General features: G+C 38.2%; 1 long non-coding RNA gene and 1 other non-coding gene across 7 annotated transcripts in view; one reads left to right on the top strand and one right to left on the bottom strand.

Annotated features, from left to right (window-relative positions):
* LOC105480839 (uncharacterized) overlaps window positions 1–19015 on the bottom strand; it is a 175891-nt gene that overhangs the window by 143809 nt on the left and 13067 nt on the right. The gene's annotated exons all lie outside the window — the stretch shown is intronic.
* Window positions 440–546, top strand: LOC112426507 (U6 spliceosomal RNA). The gene has a single exon (XR_003017859.1). It is a non-coding gene; the product is annotated as a U6 spliceosomal RNA (small nuclear RNA).

Below are 19015 nucleotides of genomic sequence, written 5' to 3'. Positions count from 1 at the left end.
GGCTCTATCCTACAGAAATATTTGTACACGGACACAAAGCCATAAACAAGGATTTCCAGTGCAACATTATGTATAATAATCAAATTGGAGTAACTTAAGTATCCAAGAACAAGGGAATATTAAAAAAGTATGGTATGTTTATATTAGGAGCAAAGCGGAACAAAGCCTCCAGATTTCACCTGCTTGGGTTCATAACTCACTTCCACTGCTTACTAGCTGTGTGACCTTGGTCAAATTGCTTAGCTTCTCTGTGATTCCATTTCCCTCAAATGTAAAAAGAAGATGATAAGATTTTCTTGTTTGTAGAGTTGCTGTGAAAATTAAATGACATACCACTATTAAAGAGCCAGAACACTGCCTGACATAACAGGGACACAATTCATGTTAGCATGGTTGCTATTTTGAAAATACTATCATGTAGCATTTAAAAAGACTAGAGGTGCTCGCTTTGGCAACACATATATTAAAACTGAAACAATACAGAGAAGACTAGTATGGTCCCTACACAAGGATGATGTGCAAATTCATGAAGTGTTCCATATTTTTACAAGGGAAGTGAAGGACCTCTTCAAGGAAAACTACAAACCACTGCTCAAGGAAATAAGAGACGACACAAACAAATGGAAAAATATTCCACACTCATGGATAGGAAGAATCAATATCATGAAAATGGCCATACTGCCCAAAGTAATTTATAGATTCAACGCTATCCCCATCAAGCTACCAATGACTTTCTTCATAGAATTGGAAAAAATTATTTTAAACTTCATATAGAACCAAAAAAGAGCCCGCATATCCAAAACAATCTTAAGCAAAAAGAACAAAGCTGAAGGCATTACGCTACCTGACTTCAAACCATACTAAGAGGTTACAGTAACCAAAACATCATAGTACTCGTACATAAACAGACACATAGTCCAATGGAACAGAGTAGATAACTCAGAAATAAGACTGCACATGTACAACCATCTGATCTTTGACACACTTGACAAAAACAAGAAATGGGGAAAGGATTCCCTATTTAATAAATGGTGCCAGGAGAACTGGCTAGCCATATGCAGAAAACTGAAACTGGATCCCTTCCTTACACTTTATGAAAAAAATTAACTCAAGATGGATTAAAGACTTGAATGTGAAACCCCAAACTATAAAAACCATAGAAGAAAATCTAGTCAATACCATTCAGGACATAGGCATGGGCAAGGATTTCGTGATGAAAACGCCAAAAGCAATTACAACAAAAGGAAAAACTGACAAATGGGATCTAATTAAACTAAAGAGCTTCTGCACAGCAAAAGAAACTATCATCAGAGTGAACAGACAACCTGCAGAATGGGAGAAAAATGTTGCAATCTATTCATCTGACAAAGGTTTAATATCCAGAATCTACAGGGAACTTAAACAAATTTACAAGAAAAAAAAACATTAAAAAGTGGGCAAAGGACATGAAAAGACACTTCTCAAAAGACGACATTTATTCAGCCAACAAATATATGAAAAAAAGCTCAACATCACTGATCATTAGAGAAATGTAAATGAAAACCACAATGAGATACCATTTCATGCCAGTCAGAATGGCTATTATTAAAAAGTCAAAAAACAGATGCCGGTCAGGTTGTGGAAAAAAAAGAATGCTTTTACACTGTTGGTTCAACCATTGTAGAAGACAGTGTGGCTATTCCTCAAAGATCTAGAGGCAGAAATATCATTTGACCCAGCAATCCCGTTATGAGATATATATAGCCAAAGGAATATAAGCCATGCTGTTATAACATAAGTTTATGTTCATTACAGCACTATTCACAATAGCAAAGACATGGGATCAACCCAAATGCTCATCAATGATAGATTGGACTAAAAAAATATGGCACATATACACCATGGAATACTATGCAGCCAAAAAAAAGGAATGAGATCACGTCCTTTGCAGGGACATGGATGGAGCTGGAAGCCGTTACCCTCAGCAAACAAACCAAAACCACATGTTCTCACTTATAAGTGGGGGCTAAATGATGAGAACATACGGACAGGAACATGGGAGGGAACTACAGACATTGGGGCCTATTGAGGGTGGGGTAAGGGGAAGGAGAGCATTAGGAAGAACAGCTAAGGGATGCTGGGGTTAATACCCAGGTGATGGGTTGATCTGTGCAGCAAACCACCATGGCACATGTTTATCTGTATAACAAACCTACACGTCCTACGCATGTATCCCAGAACTTAAAATAAAAGTTGAAGGGAAAAAAAAGACTATAGCTCCTCCCATGGAAAACTTTCTAAAGTATACTGTGAGGCAATAAAATGTTGCAAAACAATATGTAAAGGATGATCCTCTTAATTTTTTGAGTTTGTGTAGGCAGATGTGCATCTGTATGTATACAAATGCATAGAAGAGAGTGTGGAAGGACCAGGCAATAGCAACAATCATCTCTAGAGAAGGGAATGAGGAATCTGATAACAGGCAGACCTGAAAGGAGATCTTCACTTTCTTCCTCTCTATATCTCTACATTTGGGGAGTTGTTTACAAACATACATCTATGTTTGTAAAACATATGTCTATATATATATCTACAAACATTTACCCATATAAGTTTGTAACACAACTCATTCATATATATATACACACACACATATATATACTTTTAAATATATGTACTTTTGAAAATAAGTAGATAAGTAAAGGATCAACAAGAACAGTGAAAAGAAGTCTGAACACATGAATGTTTGCAGTGTTTCAATAAACTGTTTCCAAGGAAAGGAGATGTACGAATTCTCTGTTTATTAAGGTCAAGGGTCTAATACAAGCACAGGACTACGATGAGTCAGATGAGGTGCTGAATGCAAAAAACTTTAACAGGCACCCACCTTTAGGGCCGTGACATGCACAACCCTTAGGCTTAGCACTGATCTAACTTTATGTTGAAAATGTCACCAAAGTCAAAGCACCTGCTTCTTAGCAGCCAGTATTGCACAAAGCTTTTGCTCTGACCATATAGTATAGACTTCTTTCTCTCCTCACCTCTTTTTACAAGACAAAAATAGTAATAATAACAATTTATTTTTAACATCTGGAGTTTCAATCTAAGGTATCTCATGTACAGTCTCCCAGAATGCAGACTGAACAAGTCTCTCTCCCTCCTTATTCTGTCTTCCCTTTAGGGATGTCATTCTGAGAAAAGAAAGGAGATTGTTTAGGGGTAGAAGAAGAGTTTCTATGAGTCTTTTAAAGTACTTGAGCACCAAGATTTGGACTCTCAAATGGTTTGACAGGAAATTTACCCTCTTTCTTTAGCTAGTGTGGTATCAGCATAATAATTTGTAAAATTAGCTGGGGTTAGGAATGCATTAGGACATTGGCCCAGTGTGAAATGCAATAACCAAAACTAGATGATATTTGCCTGAAATGCCCCAGTATGCCCCTACTGGTTGTTTATGGCAGATATCCACTTTGATTAATCAGTAACCATGCCTTACTGTTTGTAAATAACTTTGAATATTATCCCTGGGACAAACTAAAACTATGGTTCAATGAATCGTTTCATGCTCAGTCTACTAGCTGAGCTGATACCCATAGATATTAAAAATGGTATTTTAGTCCTCTTAACTGGGTGGCAGCTTTGAATGATAGCTAACCACTAGCTGGCAAAAGTCCCCAAATATGATACACTGAATCATCTCCCCCAAAATCATGCATTTTTCAAGTGTAGGCATTCATTACCCAAGGAAAATTGTTCCCAGATAAAGCCCACATGAAGTGGTATAAAAAGGGACCAAAATTTCGTAATAAATGAGCGGGACTGGAAAAGTGATTGGGGTTTTATTTTACAAAATGAAATTTTTAAAAAATGAAATTACTTCCATTTTTATTTTATAATTTATAAAATTTAAGTTATAATTACCTTCTAAATTATTAGGACAAAAAAGAATCAGTTTTTAATTGTATTTAGATAAACAAAATTTGTCTAATAAATTGAATGGAAGTGAATACCACAGCCTTCATTTCAAGACAGTTTATCTGAGTGTTCTGTAAAAATAGGGCATTTAACAATTTTTTCCCAAGGGCATCTCTTAATCCTTTGATAGCCAAATCATTCCCTTTTGAAACATTATAATTACTGTGTGTTTTGGTTTGGTTTGGTTTGGTTTGTTAGCTGGCCTACTCTCTGATCAATAGATCTGAGTAGGAATCAAGCAGTTCTCTGAACATCATTTTCACTGATGTCATTAAATTTTGTGGCAGTAAGTAGAATTCTAAGACAGCTCCCAAGATTCCTGGCCCCTGGTGTACATGAACTGTATAATTTCCTCCTCATGAGTGAGAGTGGGGACTGTACATATGACAGGATAGTCACACCTGTAATATGTCATTCTTTTTGTAAGTCTCTGTTGTAGCCAACTGGCATGAGCTCCTCTTGTCGGCCTTGGAGAAGCAATCTGCCATGTGTGAACTGCTAATACAGTTTGAATATTTGTCCTCTCCAAATCTCGTGTTGAAATTTGATCTCCAGTGTTGAAGTTTGGACCTAATGGGAGGTGTTTTGGTCATGGGGACAGATGCCCCATGAATTGTTTGGTGCATTCTCCCAGTAATGAGTTCTTACTCTATTAGTTACCCCAAGATCTGATTGTTAAAAAGAGCCTGCCACCTCTTCCTCCTTCTGTCTTGCTCCCTCTCTCACCTTGTGACATGCCTGCTCCCCTTCACCTTGCAGCATAAGTAAGGCTTCCTGAGGCCTCACCAGAACCCAAGCAGATGCTGGTGCCATACTAGTACAGCTTGCAAAACTGTGAGCCAAATAAATCTCTTTTCTTTATAAATTACCCAGTCTCAGATATTATTTTATAGCAATGCAAAAATTGACTAAGACAACTGCCCATGGAGATGGTCATGTGCAAAGACAAGAGGGTAGCCTCTAGGAGCTGAAAACAATCCCTGTTGACAACCAGCAAGGAAATGGGGACTTGAGTCCTATAATCACAAGGAACTGAATCCTGCCAACAACTAGTATGTTTGAAAGACAACCATAAATCTCAGATGAGATCAGAGTCCCAGCTAACACTGTAATTTCAGACTTACGAGATTCATGAAACCCTGAGCAGAGTACCCAGCTAATCCATGCCAGGGCTCCTGCCCCATGGAAATTGTGAGATAGTAAATGTGTGTTGTTTTAAGCCACTAAGTTTGTGGTGATGTCTTATGCAGCAATAGAAAGCTAATACACTTGCATTTTTTAAGTATTTATATTATTTGGTTAAATGTTCAGAGAAGTTCTCTATTGTAAAAGATTGGCAGAGTTGTTGGCAACTAATTAGCATAGAATGTGTTTCTGAGTTAGAACAAATTTTATAAATGGTCAGCTTGTTAACAAATATTTTATTGTATATTTTAATTCTCTATGATTTTTGCTTCCCTAAGTAACCCTGTAACTATAAGTCAAGGGACATGAAAACAAAGACTCTTTCTCTACCTTTAAGATAGAATCCCTACCCTTAAATTGTTTTGATTTACACTTTCAACAATGACAAAATAGTGTGTTTAAGGTAATCTCTCTGCCTACTCTTTCTTCTTTCCCCCTCACTTTCACAGGTTTTTATCCCAAAGGAACCCTTTAATAAACATCCTGTACAACACACTGTCTCAGAGTCCTCAGAGCTGGCATCCCAGGGAATCCAAACTGCAAACCCAAACTTCTACAATGAATTCATGTGCAATTTATTCTAAAAGATCTGTACACACACACACACACACACACACACACATTTCTCATCCTATTGCTCTTCACTACTTCCTTCATCTCTGTGCTGCAATTTGGGATCATTTTTCTTCCCCTTGAGTAATTTATTATGTCTTTTACAGTGAGTCTGTTGCTCAAAAATTCTTTTAGTATTTATTTGTATAAAAAGTCTTAATTTTGTCTTCATATAAAATTTTGTTTGACATTCTATTCCAAATTGACTATTATTCCCTTTCCATGTTTTCCAGACATAGTTCCATTGTCTCCTGACTTCCATCGTTTATGTTTAGAAGTCAGTGTTGTTGGCCGGGCGCGGTGGCTCAAGCCTGTAATCCCAGCACTTTGGGAGGCCAAGACGGGCGGATCACGAGGTCAGGAGATCGAGACCATCCTGGCTAACATGGTGAAACCCCATCTCTACTAAAAAATACAAAAAAAACTAGCCGGGCGAGGTGGTGGGCGCCTGTAGTCCCAGCTACTCGGGAGGCTGAGGCAGGAGAATGGCGTAAACCCGGGAGGCGGAGCTTGCAGTGAGCTGAGATCCGGCCACTGCACTCCAGCCTGGGCGACAGAGCGAGACTCTGTCTCAAAAAAAAAAAAAAAAAAAGAAGAAGTCAGTGTTGTTTTTGGCTTCTTTGTGAGTAATTTGTCTTTTTTATTTGTCTACTTATATTTTTTTATTTTGAAATAGTTTAAAAGTATAAAAAATCTGCACACAAACACAACAAACTAAGTCATATATATATATATGTCCTAGTTTTATAAACTAATAATTTATTGTAAATTTTATAAACTAATAATTTATTGCAAATTTAAGTCAACAGTCTTAAAATCTCTCACCCATTCTATTTTCTCTTTTCTCTTTTTATGTCTCCCTTAGATTAAATATTTTTATTATTAACTTTTCTGTCTCTATTGTCTCATTAGTCATACATTCTCACCTGATAGTGGTTTTCCTGGAAATCACAATATTCATTCTTTACGTATCCAAGTCTAACACAAATGAGTATCTTGGCCACTTCCCAAGAAACTCAAAGATGTGCAAGCACTTTAACTCTATTTACCTTCCTCCCGCTTTTTACTTTCACATTACTGTGTTCAGATATATATTCCATTAGAGAAATTTTTCCATTTTCCTATTGAGTTGCCTCTTTTCCTTATTGATTTGTAGCCACATTTTTTCACCTTTAATATTCTGAATATTAGTCCTTTACCAGTTTTATGTACTGCAAATGTTTTCTCCCAATCTATGCTTTTCTTGTTTTAATGGCTTTATTGAGGTATAATTGACATATAATAAATTACATATATTTATGTATACACATGTGCATACATACTTAATATGTACAATTTGATGAGTTTTGACATAGCTATACACTCATGAAACCATCACCACAATCAAAATAGTGAACACATGCATTATCCCCTCAAGAGTTTCTTCATGTTCCTGTGTAATCCATCCCCCCTCACCCTGCCTCCTCTCCATGCCCATTCACAGGCACCCACTGGTATGTTTTCTGTTGCCATAGATCATATTGCATTTTCTAGAGTCTCATATGAAAGGAATAATACAATATGGACTCATTTTTACCTAACTTTTTCACTCAGCATAACTATTTTGAGGCTTATCCATGCTTGCTCTTGCTTCATCCTTGCTTATTGTACTGTTGAGTAGGAACCCATTGCATGAACATGATAAAAATTGTTTCTTCATTCACATGTTGATGGACATTTGGGTTGCTAACACTCTCTTTTTAACTTTAGTGGGTGTGAAGTGACATCTCACTGTAGTTTACATTTCCCTAATGACTCACGTTACTGAGCACTTTTTTGTGTACTTACTAGCCGAAGTGTTTACACCTTTTGCCCATTTTTTAAATTGTTAGCCTTCTTACTGAACTGTAAGAGTTCTTTGTATATTCTTGACATAGCCCTTTGCCATATAGATACATAGATAATTTTTTTTTCCCAGTCTGTGACTTGTCTTTCAAAGAAAAGGGTCTCTTTTCTTTTTCCTTTTCTTTCCTTTTTTTCTGTACATCTCAGCAGCAGCAAATCATGCTCTGAGAGTTACTGAGTAAACCCCAGAATCCAAGCTCAACTGTTTATGCTATTATTTGAAAAAGAATAATTATTCTTCTGTGTTTCCACCAATGAAGTATTCACACAATATCTCCCTGATGTCAAATAAAATATTGTTTAGAATAGCACAAAGGGCTTTTACTTCCTTGTCACAAAGTTGTCAGTTTTCTAATACAAGCATCTCAAAAGTAGTGACATTGTTAAGCTAGAAGCCTGTGACTGATTTAAAGTTCAGAAGTTATCAGCTGTAATTAATAAATTGAGCTCATTCTCCAAAAAAACATTTTCAGAGACTATCAAAACACAAAGACACTCTTAACTTGCAATATTTAATTTGAAGCTGCTACTGAGGCTTTTAGCTAAATTAGGCCTGTGCGAAAGCAATTCACTTCATTACCAGGGTCCTTCAAATTTTCCTCTGCAATATCACTGATTTCATACTTGATTCACATAATTGTCCTTTAAATTTTAGGCCGTGTCCAAAAAGTCCTTCCAAAAGCCAGCTAAAAGAATTCGCTCTCTGGCATCAATTGCAATAATACACCTGTAAGGAGGGAATCAGAGGAAAGAGAGACCAAGATGAGAGGGAAGGACATTGTCCTCCAGAAACTGAGTTCTGAAAGGCAGAACAAGATGACACGGGGGGACTGTCAAAAACTCTCACAGGAGAAGAATCCACTTCAATGAAAGATACAAATCCATTGGGCAGGGCAATAATTGGAAGTGTAATATTAATATTAACTAGCATGGTTTGTTCCCCCTTCAGTCTTCCTTGGCTGGTACTCACTGCTCACAGTTTAGACATCTAAATGCAAAAATGCAAATAACAACAAAAGAATTAATCTCTTGGATTCTAAACTTTAAAAACCAAGGACTAGGTTTCTCCCTCCCAACCTTCACCTCCCCAGCCTTGCTGCACTCTGACAAGGTCATTCTTGGAGCTGATATTCTCAATTAAAGAAGAGTGAAGATCCATGATGACTGAATGCAGTCAACGATTTCAGATAGGATCCTAGATGAGAAAGAAAACATTCTAAGAAGGGCATTGCTAGGGCAAGTGAAAATTGTTGGATATGTATGTATATTAGTAATAGCATTGCATCAATACTAAATCCCCAAATTTGATAAGGTAAGAAAATGCTTTATTCTAGGGAGACAGATGGTGAAGTATTTCAGGGTGAAATGGCATGATGTAGGTAACTAACTCCATTGATTCAGGGGAAAAAGAGAGAGAGAGAGAGAGAGAGAAAGGATAGAGAGAAACAAAGCAAATGAGACAAAAAACATAATCATTACTGTATCTATATAAAAGATATACAAATGTTCATTATATTAGTCTTACAACTTTTGTGAAGGTTGTAAGACTTTTTGAGGTTTTTCAAAGCTAAACACACTTTTTATATGGGAGACAAGAGAATCAGAAAGAAAAATTAAACAGTGAGATGCTAGTCGGGGACTCTGAGCAAACGAGCTAGTGTTTGAGATAGTGTTTGTTGCAAAAGGAAAAGTACTAGAGTATGTTTGGGAATATGATGGTAGAGGGAATTTGTACTCCACTTCTCACCTGGATTCATGGGAGGCAGCAACCTTGCACAGAGGAATAAGGTAAAGAAGGCTGCATGGGATGTTGAGGGCCAAGAGGGCTGAGGGCAGCCAACCACATCACCCAAGGTTTTGCATCATTTCCCACACCGTAGAGGAATTAGTGAGTGGCTGACAGTGGTCTTCTCTCCCTGAGGCCATGATGCTACCTGCCACTCCAGGAAGAAGGGTAGAGAGAAAGAAATGCTCAAACTACTGAGTTTAATCTGGAAAGACTGATTTTACCCATAACTGACTAATGTGATTCCACTCCACTAAATTTATTCCACAGAATGGGGGCTCTGGATTGATATGAAGTTCTGTGCTTGAGAAAAAATAATGGAGTGTTACATTTTTTACATACCAGTGTTTCTGTGATATGAGAGTCTATACGCACAACAATATTTTCTAACACACATTGTTTGGAGAGTAGTAATTTATTATCTACTATGAACACTGGTAATTTAATCTGTATTCTCTTCCCAGGGATCCCCTGTGATCAGTATTAATGGACTGGGGTGAAAAGAGAGAAGAAGGCGACTTTACATTTATGAATATCAAATAATGAGGGCTCAGCTTTTCGCCTTCCAGCAGTCAAGTTCTTCTTCTGGGAAGTGCCTCTCTGCTGAGGTGACAAACATTTTTAAGTTGGCCAATACATTTTAAAAGTAGTATGTAGAAAGACTTTCCAAAATCAAAATCCAATTTTTGTGATTGCATAGTTGTTTCCTTAAGCTCAGGCAAGGCACTTTGTATACTCATAGAATTTTGGAAGAATTTACAGTTATAATTGTCAGCTTAAATTGTGTTCGAATATCAGTCCTCTTTTAAAGAAAGAAAAGACAAGAAATATTCCTTCTACTTTGTGTCATTAAGCTGGATTTTTACTTGGCAGCATTCAAGGTGGGGATTTTTGCAACATTAAGATAACAATCTCTTCTCTGTAGATTTTTAGTACCCCAGGGATTCAAAGATCAAGTTGCTTAGAGACCCCATGGAATTTGCAGAAAAAGCAAACTCTAATCTTGACATCCGTAATTAATGTTTTTATCTTACTCCGAGAGTTTACTTTGCTGGCAGCTTAGCTGCTCTTTGGAGCAGAATAAGGCTCTTGCTACACCACATCCCACATGACTTTCTATCCTGAGAGTGGGTTGGGGAGCTCTGGGACTCTCTATGGGCTTTTTTCTCTTGGGCTCAATGTCAAGCTCTTGATCTAGTTATGTAGTGGTTGCATATATGCCTAGGTTTCCTTCCAATCAATCTTGCTGCAGGTTTCCTAAGCTAGGCTAATGCTTGCCTTATTTCCAGAGCATTTTATATTGGGTTCACCGATCAATTCATATGCATGCACAGAGCACAGGATCAATTGTAGGTTGTGAAAATATCTGTATAACATATTACTCAGTGAAATGTGAAAATATCTATATAATTCTAGTACAATTTAAACATCTATCTTTTTCTCAGTAACCAAGACCACTGGCCACTCAGGCAAAAACAAATAAACCTGACCTGTATATGTACCTACACATACACACATACATGCACATGCACAAATATGAATTTGATTGTGACTGAGGCATGTGCTAGTTCTAATCATTCCCACATTGTTTTTACATATTTATATTGTAACTCTTTGGACTAAGGTGCATAAGCGCTTGACTGACATACCAATGAAAATGAGGAGAGGTATTCTATCATCCCTCCCACCCTTAAAAGACAATGTAGTCACCTGACTAAGTAGCCAAAATTGTCACAGAGAGTATCATGACCATCTTTTGTACATTCCACAAACATTTATGGAACTTCTAGTCTGAGGCCTGACATCTTCACTCAGAATGCTACAGCAAGCAAGACAAAGGGAGTCAGGCTATCTCTCAAGTACTAGAGGGGAGAAAGACAATGAACAAAGAACAGAATCGATAAAATAATCATCAGATAGTGGTAAAAGCCAAGAAGAAACAAAAATGGAGTGATGTCATAGAGCAAATGTTGGACTGCATCAGATCGAGGGATCAGGGAATGTGCCATTGAAGGTTACGTATGAGCTGAGACCTGAATCACAAGTGTTTAGGATATAGCGCTATGGTCTGATTTTTCAGGTCATTTTGTGATGTGGCTCCTTCACACACATTTAAATGAACTGATTAGAATACACAACTGGTGGACAGGGTTCTATATTATACCCTCAGCTTCCTCCCACTTTCTTTTTAAGCTTCATTCTAAAATGACATTTTAGAAATGTAAGTGGCAAAGCTAGACACGTTAGCTATAAGTGATACAGAAATCCCAAAAAGATGTTCCAGCAGGGATTGAGCTGGTCTTTTAGACAAAAATAATGAGGTCATTGCTTTGTCGACGGCCATCAGCTTGCATATCTCAGCCTCTATCAGTGACCAAAATCATCCAACAAAATGACTCCTTAAGTGCTTATGATGAAGAACAGCTACCAGGACACCCAGGCAAGCATTCTTACACTCATATCTTCTGTGAATCCATCAGCCAGCAGTTCCCATGCTCAGGGTAAGGAGCAGACATATTTCTTGTCAGTAATTTATCTATTGAGATGCTGTAAAATGTTCTTATCTATCATCTTGTACGTCATATACCATAACTCTTATGGCTTATGACTTGTAGACAACACAAATAGCCACCTGAAGGTGTCCTCATGCAAAATTCTGCTGTTCAGAAAAGAAAATAACCACTAGTCTTATAACCCTGTGGCAATCCTTTATTCTCCCTAAATACTAATTTTGCATGTCAAAAAAGAAAGTTAACCGGATGAACTCTAAATTTGAATTTCAGTCTTTTAGATTTCCTAAAAATGATTCAAACAATATTTCTTTGCAAGGGAAGATATGAAACATTTGCTGAAATTCAAGAAAGAATAATATCTGAGTATTTTGAGCACTGTATCCATTGGGAATATGCATGCCTGCAACTAATGAAAAAGTAAACAGTGGCTTCAACAAATAAGGCTTTCTTTTTCTCTCATAACAAGAAGCCAGGAGGTAGACTTTAGCTGGCTTTCGCTCAGCAGCATCACAACGTTACGGTCAGGGTATCCCTTGCATATCCCTTGATCTTTCCCTTATCTTGTCACCTCAAGTTCACAAACTGGCTGCCACAACTGCAAAAATCATACCCTCATGACTGACTGAAGAGCTGGAAGATTAGTAGAGGCAGGAGGCGTGCCATCCAGGTTTATCTTTCTATTTGGGGGGAAAAAAAGTATTTTATAGAAGCTCTTGCAGCAGCCAACTCCTTTGGTTTCATGTGTTACATGACCAACTCTAGGTCCAAAGTGCCTATGACTTTGCTTCTCCAGCCTGAATTGTGGAAATCTCAGTCTTTTCAATGGTTTTTGGGTCAGCCAAGCAACCATGTCTACCACAATAATTTCTGTATTATATCTTCATATTCCTACACATCTCCTTAATTACAACTCCCAGGATAGTTATCTAGGGTTTCATTAAAATATGGACATAGAGCCAACTTTAAACTATTGAGTAATTGAGATTTTTGAAGGCACTGGTTTATAGGAAATGTTAGCAGGAAAAAACAATACCAATTGATTCAAACAGGAAAGACCGCCTCAAGGTTTGCCAAAATACATTAAGGCTAGCAGTTGGCTGATCTTTAAAAAACATATTTTCTAATTGTAAAAGAAATATAAGCTTATTTAACAAGAATTTTTATTGTAGGGAATTATAAAAAGAAAGTGAAAGTCATCTAAAAGTAACTCCCTACATAACATATTTGGTATATTCCCATTAAAACATGTTTTGTAAGCGTTCCACATATTTTCTTCCTTTCTCCACTCTGTTCTTTCTGTAACTATGCTAAGTTCTCCTGATATCTGCTTTCATCTACTGAATATATCCTCATTCCCTCTGCATATGGTTGCTGTGTTATATCCCATTATGAAATATCAGTGTTAAGAACACAGATCACCCCAGACTGTCTGGGTGTCACCCCAATGTGACCACTTACCAGCTGCATAACTTCTTTGTGGTTCAATTTTGTCATATTTAAGATGAGATAATAATACTATCTATGTAGAGGATGGTTGTGAAAATTAAGCTAGTTAATCCCTGTAATACACTTAGTAGAGTGACAGGCAAATAATAGTGCTCGATAAATATCAGCCAATTTTATTGTATGGAAATATGTCAACTAATTTTATTAACCCTGAATTGGTAGACATTCAAATTATCTCAAAATATTTGATTTAATAAATGGCCCATCCATTAATATCCTTGAAAATACATCTTGGTCAAATGATGTCCTAAGGATACATTCCCTCAAATATAATTGCTGGGACAAAGGATATCCACACTTTAAATTTTGACACTTATTTCCAAGCTGCTCTTTAGAAAGCTTGTTCCAAGCCATGTAGGAAGTGATTGTTTTGGGGTAAGGGAAGGTCTGTTTTCCCATTCTAGACATTAATTTTTTCCAAACCAGCAGTGAGAATTCTTATTACTCTTTTAATTCATATTTCTTTAATATGTAAAAAGACTTAACATTTTCTAAGTGTTTTTTAATCATTCATATATATATTGAGACGGAGTTTGGTTCTTGTTGCCCAGGCTGGAATGCAATGGTGCGGTCTTGGCTCACTACGACCTCTGCCTCCCGGGTTCAAGAGATTCTCCTGCCTCAGCCTCCCAAGTAGCTGGGATAACAGGCATGTGCCACCAAGCCTGGCTTTTTTTTTTTTTTTTTTGTATTTTTAGTAGAGACGGGGTTTCACCATGTTGGTCAGGCTGGTCTCGAACTCCTGACCTCAGGTGATCCACCCACCTCAACTTTCCAAAGTGCTGGGATTACAGGCATGAGCCACCATACCCAGCCAATCATCCATATTTCTAATGAATCATGTGATTGTGTCCTTAGAGGCTTAATGGATTTTTTGTTGTAGGGGTTAGGTGACCTATATGCCCTTTAAATTAAAGAGTCCAACAGCAAAAGAGTCCAACAGCAAAAGGGAGTCTGACAATATTTCAAACATTTCTTTTTGCATTCTCAATGACTGCTACCAATTTTTTCTCAATTTGAAAGAAATAGCTGGTTAAGAGGAATTTTCAGCTTTTGTGAGATGTGCATCTGTTTAGAAAAATCTATGAAAAGGAAATAGTAGGCCGGGCGCGGTGGCTCAAGCCTGTAATCCCAGCACTTTGGGAGGCCGAGACGGGCGGATCACGAGGTCAGGAGATCGAGACCATCCTGGCTAACCCGGTGAAACCCCGTCTCTAATAAAAAATACAAAAAATTAGCCGGGCGTGGCAGTGGGCGCCTGTAGTCCCAGCTACTCGGGAGGCTGAGGCAGGAGAATGGTGTGAACCCGGGAGGCGGAGCTTGCAGTGAGCTGAGATCCGGCCACTGCACTCCAGCCTGGGTGACAGAGTGAGACTCCATCTCAAAAAAAGAAAAAGAAAAAAAAAAAAAGAAAAGGAAATAGTAAAAAGATGTGGGGAAAAAAACAGAAGAAAGCTATTTCAAATGAGAATGAGTTACTGAGTTATCTATTTGATTATTTTTTATTTTGATTATATTTGACTTATTATTTTGACATGTCCTGAATTGGCAAGGAGAAAAAATGAGACTCTATTGTTTTGCTAAGTATTCCTGGTACACATCTTTGTGGGGGTATAAATCACATAAGTCAACTTTTTCAAAATACTTTCCTAGGACCACTTGCCTTGGCATCACTCAAAGAGCTTAAATATCTGATTCTGGAATTCAATCCTCCAGATACTAAAGATGAGAGTCTCTAAAGATATATACCAGATAGCTGCATCTTGTAAAGGCCCTTTCTAGGAGATTCCTACATGCACCAATTTTGGGAAAAAAAAAAAAAAAAAAACTTTGGAGAATACCCATTTAGTAACGACAGTTCATTCAATTGTTCATCCATTTGTTCAAAGAGTAATTAAAATAATTACTGAGCACCTACAATGTGCCAGCCACTGTTCTGGAGATGGAACAGGGAATTAACCCCATGGTCTAATGGGGCTTACATTATAATGGAGGAAGTCAAACAACAACAAAAAACATGCATTATTATGCAAGGTGGTAAGTGCTATTACAAAGACTAAAGCAAAGTAAGGGGAAAGACAGTGATGTGGGGTGAGTACTTCTGTAGGTTTATTAATAATCTGTAACTTTCATTTGTCTCTTTTTTGAACAATAAAGTTACCTTAATATCAATCTTAGAGGCATTCCAACTTCTCAGTTCACCTGAGTTTGGGGCTGGCTCTCTTGTTCTCAACATATCCTTGCTTCCTTCCACCCTCACCTATTCCTGGGGACCTCTGGCCCTATGGGGTATTAGCAAAGGATAGACTCAGTGGCCAAAGGGCTAGCCTTCTCCATCAATAGGACCATGAACAAACTAATGCGTGGTAAATAAATAGCCTAGACAGCAATCAAGCAGTGATAAAATATGAACCAAGGCAATATTTACAGTCTACCTACGCCCAATAAATTATCAACAGAAATCTTCAAGAAACACACAGGCCAAGACATGGTGGAAGCATCCAGCACATCGGACAGCGCCAGCAGCATGGTAAGGTATAGCTGTGGAGGTCCTGCTGGGAGCTGCCAACTAAATTCCTGAGCATTATATTGCTCAATGCTTGGGTTAAACAAGGGTCAAGGGGTGGGAGGTGGAAGAATGAACCCAGAGCTTCGGAAGACTCTGAAACAAATCTGGTTAAACCAAGCACTGGTCAAGGAGCTTTTAGACCCTAAACCTAAAATGCAGCCAGAAAGCCATACCACAGTTACTCCTCTTTCAGAAGTAGCTGCAACAGCAACAGCAGTGGAAATCTGGCAAACAGATTATCTGGCAGTTAGAGTTGACTATGCAGTTTTGGGTATACACGTAGAGGTCTGTTCAAGTAAGACTAGAGTTTATTCTCCTTCCCTTTCCTCCCCTCCTCCTCCCCTCTTCCTCTTCTTCCTTCTTTCTTCTTCTTCCATCTTTCTTCTCCTCCTCCTCCTCCTACTTCTTCCTTCTTTCTTCTTCTTTCCTCTTTCTTCTCCTCCTCCTTGTACTTCCTCTTCTTTCTCCTTCTTCCTATTCTTCTTCTTCTGCTTCTTTCTTCCTCCTCCTCCTCCTCTTCTTCTCCTTCTTATTTTTTTAAGAGACAGGGTCTTGCTCTGTGGCCCAGGCTTGAGTACATGGAGTGCAGTGCCACAATCATAGCTAACTGCAGCCTTGAACTCCTGGACCCAAGCAATCCTCCTGCCTCAGCCTCCTAAGTAGCTGGGACTACAGGCATGCACCACCACACCCAGCCAATTAAAAAAATTTCTTTTAAGAAAAGGGGTCTTGCTATGTTGCTCAGGCTGGTCTTGAACTCCTGGGTTCAAGTGATCCTCCCACCTCAGCCTCTCAAGTAGCTGGGATTATAGGCTTGAGCCACAGCACCCAGCATAGTTTCTTAACTGGTATCCATGCACTGGCTGGTCCACAAACCCTATGATGTTAGCAAGCTTCTCTCTCTCTCTCTCTCTCTCTCTCTCTCACACACACACACACACACACACACACACACACACATTATCTATAGGTAGAGATCTCTGTGTGTGTAGCAAGGAAGCTGTGTACAAGTACACTATTTTTTCCTGTGAAGAATTCTTACCGATTTCATCAGATTCTCAAAGGAGACTGTAACCCAGTAAAGCTTACGAACTATCATCTTAGAGCAAGGATCAGTATCCTTTAGATCTTGAGCTGGAATATACAATTCAGCCACAGAAGGTTCTTGGTTAGAATGAATGTCATGGAATACTACTTCCACACAAACCCCAGCTACTGACACTCACTCTCAGGGTTATAAAATGTCTCATGCCTTGTGAGTTCTGTCCTTTGGACAGGAAGCTAAAAGTTTCATGTTCATTATATATGAATATCTGTGTTAGGGATTTTTAAAAACACATTACTATATTAGGTAGCTGTCAGTGCGTAAACCACTCAAAACTTTGTGGTGTTATTTACTTATGAATTGGTAATGTCAGCAACATGGAATAGGTTCAGATTCTTTTGCCTAGGAATTACAAGGCATGGGTTTAGAATCCGATAACATTATTTTTGCCACATTCATTAGTCAAGGTGCATGACAAGGCCAGCCCAGATTCCAGGGTGCTGAGAAACAGACTACTTCCTCATGGGATGAGCTGCAAAGTCACACTGCAAAGGGGCTGCTCATGGAAGAATCACTGTGGCCATCTCGAAAACAATCTTCCACACCTACATGCTGAAGAATTTACAGTTGAAATAATACGCTATCTGTGATTTGCTTGAAAACATCCCAGAAACAAAAACTGGTGGGAAAATAATTGAAAGAAAAATGGCAAAAAGTGATCAGTGTTGAAGCTTGATGATGGGCACATGAGGGTTATTTACATTAGTCTTTTTATTTTTGCATGTATTTGTAATTTTTTAAATTAAAAGGTTAAAATTAAATTAACAAAACACATGCCCTCTATGAATCCTTATAACAATTATCTTTTTCCCTTTTACATATGTGGACATTGAATAGGAGGCAGTCATGTGACTGGCCATTGCTAATATCACTCATAGAATAATAGCTAATATTTACTGAAGACATATAATGCACCAGCACCTTTGCAACATTGTATATCATATCTCATTTAGTCCTCACAATACTATGCATCAGGTGGCATTATTGTCTCCATTCCTAAGATAAGAAATACCAGAAAGCTGCCCAAGTTTACAAAATAAGTAGTGAAAGCCTGATTTGGATCCAAGAAATGTGGCTTCAAAGCCTCCACTCTATGAAGAAGCAAAGCTGAGATTAGAATCAAGTTCTGTGTGGTTCCAGCAGCAGGACCTCCCACTCCACAGTGCTAGGCCAGGACTTTCAGAGCCAGTGTTTCCCAGGTCATTTTCCTTCGGTATACTGTCTGTCTGAATTTCCCTTCCCAAATCTGCACATTGCGCATTAATACCCCACACTCAATAAGGATCTGACTAATGGCACAGCCCATTTCCCATAGGGGGAACACCTCTATTTCCTTCTACTAAATATATATCTGTAAGTGCTTTATAAACTGTAAGGTAATTTGAAAGGTTCACTTGTTCTACAACATAAGTAGCATTTTAAATGAACAACTATTTGAAAAATTATTTTTAAGACTCTCCAAAGAAGCTAAATCTTGTGGTAAGGCTCTCCTTTGGAACTGTCCATACCAACATCTGCAAGTGTAAGCACGTTTTAGTTCAGGGTGAGAATTGTGGGGCGAGAATCATCACTGTAGGAGGAAAAGCAAGAAGACTCATGAAGTGGGAGTTGGGGCTATCAAAGTTTGTTTCCAGGAATGACCTAAGAACCAACTGGAGCAGCTTGGGATTTTTCAATTACTCTTCCTTCAGAGTGAAGATACTCTGTGCTACTCCTAAATGCTCTCCTGTCTATGTGTTAGAGCCTCAGCCACTCCAGCCTGAGGCTGTAGCTTGTCACTCCAGACTCTGAGGAAGTAAGAGAGACAATGTACCAAAATACTTGGCAGGAAAATTGGAGTGGAGGGATTTCACTCCCATGTCATACGAAATAGCACTAGGCATTGCCTGAAAGGATCCTTT

The sequence above is a fragment of the Macaca nemestrina genome, chromosome 6, assembly GCF_043159975.1.
Source record: "Macaca nemestrina isolate mMacNem1 chromosome 6, mMacNem.hap1, whole genome shotgun sequence".
Taxonomy (NCBI): Eukaryota; Metazoa; Chordata; class Mammalia; order Primates; family Cercopithecidae; genus Macaca; species Macaca nemestrina.
This window is presented reverse-complemented; position numbering and strand designations above follow the sequence as displayed.